This window comes from Nilaparvata lugens, chromosome 14 (genome assembly GCF_014356525.2).
Source record: "Nilaparvata lugens isolate BPH chromosome 14, ASM1435652v1, whole genome shotgun sequence".
NCBI lineage: Eukaryota > Metazoa > Arthropoda > Insecta > Hemiptera > Delphacidae > Nilaparvata > Nilaparvata lugens.
In genome coordinates, this window is record NC_052517.1 from 12,285,861 (window position 1) to 12,294,971 (window position 9,111).

Consider the following 9,111-nt stretch of genomic DNA (forward strand, 5'->3'; position numbering starts at 1 on the left):
TCAGCTACCCATTCATTTCTTGTCATTGATCGATTATTGGAGAAGAATAGAGGGCGCTACAGGAATGGTATTGATACATTTTCAACTGAGGCATAGTTGTGCAAAGCATCAGTCTATCACTATATAGCAAGCAGGATGGATATGAAGTAGAGATTCCGTCAGAAGACAGTGGAGGAAATTGCTCCCACCATCAAGGAAATTGCAAAGCTGCAACGCAACATCAAGGGAAAGCACAAGGAGCTCACACTTGGAAGAGAGTTGGCAGAGGAGCAGCATGCAACACACTTTAAACCTCTTACTGAACCTCTTGCTAACATAGTTGAAGCTCTCCAACAAAAACAACAGTCATTACCATTACCTTCTCCCCAACAACAACCAATAGCACTTTCACCACCAACAGAACCACATCATCTTATACAACCTACTCCACCAGCAACTCCAATTCAACCCAAACCTTTGAAGCATGCATTACCACCACAACTTGGTATTATTGGGGAGGAGTCACCAGACTATGAATCATTTGGAGCAGCTGCAAGCTCAAGTCCAGCTATAAGTACTTCAAGAGCTGCAAGGAACTTGTGGTCAGGTCAAGATGATACTTTGAGTGATGATGGTGGTGAAGAGGAGGGGAATCAGAGTATTGAGAAAGTACTCAATACTCACAGTCATGAAGTAATGCAAAATCTTTTGCATGGATCTGGAGTGGCTAGCACACCAGTGGGTCCCTATATTCAAATAGCAATGATGAGAGATCATACCAATGATACTACATTCGGTCCACAAGTAATAGGAAATGAGTATTTTCTAGGCAGCAAGATTATAACCTTTGGACCAGATGGAGATAAGATTATTCTTACAGATCCTGAAAATGTAGAAATCAATCTGATTTTTGATGCATCACCTGGACTTTGTGAACTCATTTTCAAAAAGAGACCCAACAAACAACTTGTTTTGAATGTTGATGAGAATGCATACAAACGTATTCTCAATTGGACCAATGTTTATAGACAAAATTATGCTCCAGATGGTGGTATTATAAACTGTAATGATGTCAAGTATAAGAAGACAATTCACAAGTGGTTGAAGAATGATAAACATAAGAATAAATATAGTACAGTCAGTGGATTAGGACTAGTAGCACCATTCAATATGGTGGCAAACAATGATACAAAGATTGAATATATATACTATAATGATCCTAATAAACTTGTTGACAGACTAAGGTTGTTGGATCAGTCAAAAGCAGTTGGTAACACAGGGCATGAGAATGAAATAAACTCAATACTGGAAGAATTAGTTGAAGGAGGCTATATAGTTGGCAAACCTGCATACTAGTTATAATATAAAAAGATATTGTTACTATGCTTAGCTTACAGTGTTACAGTAGCAGAGTAGAATGAGTGAGAGTCGTAAAAGAATCATTGATACCTTGGGTAATATTAATGCTCACCACAGGCGGGTGATCAATGTTGCACATCCTTGAAATGATATGGAATCTATAAATCTGATCACATGCAAGGATATTATCTGGTCATGGCTGCCAAAGACAAAAGATTCTGAGACATCACAAGTATTCACAAGTCTCAGTAACTCAATACTGACAGACATGCAAGACCCAGTTGGAGACTTAGATGCAGTGAACAAACGCTATTTAGACAAAAGATTAATAAAGCTTGCCACTATGATCTTTGAGAATTATATAGATGCTCTATTCAGTATTCCAGAGTTTCAATATGTTTTGGAGAATGTAGAAGGTTGGGATAGAGCAAGAATGAAAATTTCATTCATTGAGCTTTTGATGTGTGTGGTTGAAGATCCAAACCAACCTGATGGTATAAAATCAAGTGACAATACTGATGTTAAGCACTAGATGGCAGTCTATAAAGCAAGAAAGAGATATCAAGGAAGAGGAGTTCTCTCAGCTATCAAGAACGCTGCTGGTACAATAGTTAACAAAGCAATCGATATTCTACCAGTTGAACTCCATCTCCCAGGCTATCAGTACTGCGGCCCAGGCACAAAACTTGATAAAACAGGATATCTACACACTACCTTCTGAAAGCTATCTACACCTAGAGTACAAGGCGCTAAGTACAACAAATCAAGCTCTAGGTGGTTCACCATGTGTCTCGGGATTCTTCGCCCACCTGTTTTCTGAAATACGCTATGAGATCAATGGAGTTGAAGTGGACAGCAACTGCAACCCAGGAATCACTAGCCTTATGAAAAATACAATGACCTTTGAGCGAGATGAGCTGACCAAGATGGAAGGAGCTGGTTATAAGTATGATGCTGCCAATGGTCTTGGCACATTTGCACCAAATAATATTTCTACTACTGTTATGGATGTACCACTCAGATATCTGCTTGGGTTTGCAGAGGACTACAGAAGGGTAATGTTGAATGTGAAACAAGAATTGGTGCTGAGACGTTCTTCCAATGATAAAGATTGTCTCAGTGCAGCTGGAAAGATCATAATTGATAAACTTGTTTGGAGGATGCCCTACGTGGAGGTAGCTGAAGAAGCTAAGCTACGTCTATTGAAATTGGTACAGGATGATACACCTGTGTCTATACCATTCTGACACTGGGAAGTGTATGAGTACCCATCCATGCCCGAAACTACAAAACATACTTGGACTGTCAAGACAACCTCTGACTGAGAAGCCCAGGTATATTGTTATTGGACTACAAACTGCAAGGAGAGGTGATGACACTAAGAATGTATCACGATTTGATAAGTGTAACATGAAAGATATTTGTGTGTTTTTAAACAATAAATATTATCCATATGAGAGCATTGATGGTGATGATAATCGAGTGTACAATATGTACACTGCTTTCAATGGAGTCTACAACCATAGAGATTTCCGACTAAGTGATCCACTGTTTGAGAAGAGTGCTTTGCAAGACAAAAAGATTATGCTGTTTCCTATTGACTGTTCCCGTCAAAATGAAACTCTCAAGGCTGGGAGTGTTGATGTCAGAGTGGAGTTTGAAGCAACCGAAAACATTCCTGCAAATACACGTGCCTACTGTTTGATGATTCATGGAACAATTAGAGAGTACAAACCAATGACAGGCATTGTAAATTTTGCCTAGGAGGGGAATAGCTGTTGACAATATAAATGTTACGTATGAGCAATCTACTGCTCATTTTTATCTAGAGCACTGAGTGAGACAGTCATGTTCAAAAGAACTGTTGGCTTTTCCGATAGAGAAGATGGAGAAATCTGTGATTGTGAAGATGTTGTAGGCTGTTGTCCAGGCATCTATAACAGCAGACCCTTAATGAAGGATGCTTCTACAAGTACAACTGATCTAACTGCTATGATCAATGAGAATGATCGTATACCCAGGATCAATGAAAATGATTGTATACCCAGGAGGGCCACTGACATTTTTGGATCACTACCACTCTACCTGATAAACTTCCAAGGATTTGAAGGAGTGAACAATGAGTTTATTGTGAAGGAGATGGCTGTACTTGAATGTGAAGATTATCATCATGTAACAACTCATCACTACTTTTTCAAACCACCCTACCCTGAAAATTTGCTGACAACAAGTGAGGTGCTTGACAACAATCATCTAAGCCGAGCTAAACATGGGTTGCGATGGTCAGGTAAAGGAGCCGGTCAAGAACATCTCCATACACAGCTCTGGAACCAATTGTTTGTGACATGGTTAGAAGATGGTTAGGTGTCAACTTGGAGCAAACAATCAGGATCGTTGTCTATGCATATGAAACAATTACTCTATTGGACATGCTGTTGCAGCTGGATGATAAGGAGAATATAGAGTACATTGACTTGACATCCCCCTATCTCTACCACAAGATGCCTAACCTCGAGAGCTTGATGAAGACTAGTACTGGAAAAGGAATCTACTGCCCAGAACACTACCTAATCCACTATCTGGAGACTGTGAGGATGAAGTTGACTGGTAGTACTAAAGCCACCTTGGATACACCACCATTTTGTGCACTCAATATTGTACAAATGACTCACAATTGGATTATGCAGTCTATGTTTGAAGATAGATATTTTTGTTGCAACCTTTTCATGTCAATAAATAATCACTTATCTTGATTAGATGTGTTATTTTTTCATCTACCTCACCACCACTCTAGAATAGAGTAGATTATATAGGAGAGGACTCTTGTCATACACATTAGTCTATTGCTAACTGTTCACACAGAAAAAATGATTGCAAAAATCAGCAGAGGTATATTGTGAAACAAAAAATATCAAAGAGGATCATCAATTTCTAGTATGTGTATTTTATTCTTGAATGCTCAGTGACATCATACAAACAAAAAAAAAATATATATCCTCTGTGGTGTAGTAGATCTTTCAGGTTTGATGATACTTACCTCACCTTATACCTTTCCTAAGAGTACAGCTCTGAGTCTCGAACCTGGGACCTTGAGTATAACAGATAAGACTGCTACCCATTACACCACAGTGGATATCTACTTTGAACTGATAAAATTGCTAATGATAACCATTTTTGAGCTTTCCTTATAATCCAAAGAGTTGAGTCCAATTAGATTATGATAAAAAATTATCTATGCTAACAAACATTAGGCTATTATGAGTGACCTTGTGAGCACACACATTATACCAGGAGTAGCAATACATGCTTTTGCATCATAGATGATTCTTTTGGAAAAAAAAATAATTCTTCAAAGTCCTTCCCCATTTCAATTAAAGAACTATTTTTTTTTTCAATTATCATCAATAAGTGATGTAAGAGGATAGAGAGGCATATGTATCGGGGAAAAAAACAATAATCCTGCTAATAATAGATTTATTGATGAAAAATACAATGAGAGCATAATATTATCTTTGATTTTTATAACATTTTCATATTATATTTAAATAACAACACATTTATTTATTCTGAATAAATATCTATATTGCAATAGTGCAGGTTTGATTCATATTCACTTCTTATTACTTCTAGTTTATTAAAATTGATTCTTAATTTATAATGAATATCATCATTTATTATCAATGAAATGCTGCATTCTATATTTTCTTCTACCTCTTCTATATCCATATCTACTATAGTCCTACCAAATGAACTTGAAACTACAATTTTTTTGGATTTCAAATCCTAAGTAATGTGTATACTTTTACTAGTAATAAGGTATACAAGGATGTTCAAAATTTTTCCTGCCATCTGAAAAAAATGAATAGAATCTATGAATACAATAGTATATTTTTTTACTTTTTTATGAATTAAAACTGAACAGTGAAGAAGATGGTTATGAAAATTGATGCTTACGGTATTTTTAGTTCATTTTTTTACTTTAATCTTTGTTCAATGAAAAATGTCCATAGGCCAAAGTATTTATTCATCTTCACAAATAATTCTCTTATCATCCTGATTACTTGAAGAAATTTTGTTACTTTCCACTGTATTTATAATATGTTCATTAGATCTGGATGTGCTCATCTTCCAATATCTACAGGCTATGCTTTCTTTTCTATCTTCATTGTTCAACTGACTCTCATCATTCTTCAAGACAAAGTAATAATCATCAAAAGATATATAATTTTCAATTACATTGTATTTTACACTTTCTTCTTTACAGTTTTCTTCTCATCATGAATTTGAAAACAATAGAGCTTAGATCACTTTAGATAAAGTTTTAGATAAAGATCACTGTATTCTCCTAATGTTTGTATTTTGAATGATTGCCATACTTTGTGAGCATGAATATAATCTTGATAAGTTATATGTTTTTTATTCAAGCTACTAAAAAATTTGGATATAGGAGGTAGTTTTTTCTCATTCAGTTTTCCTTCATCATCTAGATACTCATATGGAAAAACACCTTTACAAGTTACCAAATCTAAATTCATTTGAGGAAAAGTTTTTCTATGTGATGAAATTCTTCTTTTGGGAGATTTTTTACCAACTTATCAAGTGAAGTATTCATAAATTTCAGAGTATCAATGAATCTCATCGATAGTTTACTTGATGTATGTTTTGTGAAAGAAATGTATTTCTCACTCGAATTGGGGATAATATTAATGTTATGCTCATCTATCCCTTATTCACATATTATTATATGATTATCATAATTTGCTCCATTGTGTAAATATACTGGGATATATTTTTGATTTTGTCTAAGCAAATTACATCTATTGCATAAAGCTGCTCTATATTTTCCTGTAATATGACAGTGATCACGTACTGCTTTAGTCATCATTGTAAACTGACCATCACACATTTCACAACATTTTTGTTTTCTAAAATTCAGCAAGTCTTTTTTAGTGAAAGTCATATTAATATTTTCTTTGAACAGTTTTCCAATTGTATTTGTCAAATTAGTAATATATTGCATTAAATTATTGACAACATTTTCTCCTCTATATAAGTAAGGTTCACTAGGAAGTTTTGATTTTATCTTTTCAGGAATCTCTTCATCAATAACTAGATAGCTACAAAAACTATATGGTTGATGACTTTGAGTTTTATTACTGAAACTTTTTGAGCTTGATGGGGTACAAGATAAATATGGAACTAATAAACATTCAAAATCAGCATATAGTACTATTGGAACTCTAAACTTATTCTGATAATTCTTGAATTTAAGTATTGGGTCAATATAATCACAAATATTTTTCTTAGGCATTATAACTTTTGTTATTTTTTTCTTTGAACATAATCTTTGGTGGGTTTTGAAATTTTTCTCCACTCTTGCATCAAAGTATAAGAAACATCTTTTACAAATTGTTATTTTATTTTCACGTTTTGTCAATTGACTTCTGATGAGTCTTGATAAATTTTTAATTAAACAATAATGATATTTCCCATTCTCTTGCAATATCAATAAATCAAAATGCTTTCTCTTCTCATAACCACATATTTTCAATGGGAATATTTCATATTTTTCATCTAGAGAGTGAACGTTTATTGATATGGACTTGTTGTTCTTATCAAAAACTTTTATATCTTTGATTGGTGTGGGGAATGAGATTCCTTTGAAATTGAATTATGATATTAGATTTCTATGATGATATGATATTCTTTCAGGACGGATCTGAACATAATCAGAAAGAATAGCCCACATAAAACATTTATAATCAATATTCTTGCAGTTGATTATAGCCCTTTCATTTTGTATTTTTTTTAGGAAGTGGAATATAAGATCTACCTCTAAGAGGTTTGTATTATTTGTTCACTCTTATAAGAACACCATCAATTTTCGAAAGTGTCCATCCTGATTGATATCCTTCATATATAGATTCTTCATGACAAATTTTCTTCAAAACATACTGTAATACATTCTCTAAATTTGATGACTTTACAATAGTAATGTTCTTGGTTTTGAAAGTGCGATCTTGATAATCAAAATCATGAGAAATTGATTCTTTCTTATATGTACATTATACAAGAATATTGAATTTTAAACATTGATGTTGATTTAGAATGAGTGATAATAAGTTGATAATTTTCAATTTAATACCAATTAATAGCTTACAAATATCCTTATATTTATCATTCTTGTAATAATAAGTCTTTAATGCATTATTGAATGCACTCTCCAATTCTGTGAACTGACCAGTGGTAACTTTTATTCTATCCTTTTTCTTCTGCCCCCCCCTGAATAAATGAATATTGCTGCTCATTGCTTCTCATTTGTTATCTAAAAAAAAAAAAATGAAGAAAAGTGATGTAATAATATTATGTTTGAATACGTTTTCCTATCTGATGGATACAGAACAAATCAATTTTGCATATTGCTATTGAATGCATTAATTTTGCGTGATTCTTTTACAACATTAGATTTTTCAGATAATTCTTTCAAAAATATTTTCAATCCATCATTAATTTTTATAACTTTTCCATCATCCTCGTTCTTCGGAATAATCTATCAAATAATTGCTCTATCAAATAATTATGTGAAACTTTCCATTATTACCTTGGAGAAAGTGCATTGAAGATTGCATGACAAACTGCACTATAGTAATGGGTCTTACGTAAGTGCTCATTAAATAATAATGTTGTTCAGTGAAAAAGTGCATTCAAAGTTGCATAACAAACTGCACTATAATTATAATGGGTCTTCCATTTGCACGACTTACGTAACAGCTCGTTTATGTTGAACAGCCGAATGATTGCATGCTATTCTTGACACATACTTATTTCAAACGGTACAAGGTTCATCCTTGTTGTTCATTCAAGTGAGTTGAACCTACTTTCAAAAAATGCAAGCTTCTTTCTATTTGCTGTTTCAAGTGAATTGATGTTCTAGAACTTACCTTGAAGTACTGGTGAATTGATAGTTCAACTGATTTGATAGTACTCCTGAGTTGATCCATCAACTGAGTTGATCCATCAACTGAGTTGATCCATCAACTGAGTTGATGTTTTTCAACCATCCTTTCCATACTACTGACCTATTTTTGGTGGGCGATAACAGATATCAATGAGTAATTTATCAGTACTAGATAAGGATAATTCAAGTAGCATGAACTCTGGTCTGGAACAATACTCTTGTTTGGATGTGATTAAAACTTTTGTTTTTATACCATCTTTCACATAAATTGCTACACCCCCACAAGCTTCATTTAATCTATCATTCCGGAAAAGATTATATCCAGGCAATGCAACAAAATTTGATGAAATACTAGGCTTCAAAAATGGTTCGGAAATTCTGATTATATTGAAGTCCTGAAAACGGAAGATTGCTCTGAGTTCATCAATGTGGCAACTGAGGGATTGTATGTTGAGGTGAGCAGCCTTGAAAAGTTTTTTGAAATGGTGATGCCGGAACCCTTCAGCTCCCTCTTAGCATCGAAGATCATCTTCCTGGTCCAGTAGCTGCAGAGTCCAACTATGATGGGTCGGTCCTTGGGTTTAGCTTGCCATTGTTGAGGTGGTTGACGCCTTCCAACGCGATGTGAGCAGTTGACATCCGCCAGAGTCACAGGCACGTTCAGCTTCTTGTTGAAGACATCGAGCACCAGCAGGTCTGTGTCTCCTTTGTCGCTCTCCAGGATCCCAAAAATACATATAGAATGTTGGCGCCCATATTGCTCGAGGTCATCGACCTTCAGGTGACAAGACACCTCCAGCTCACGAATTCTATCA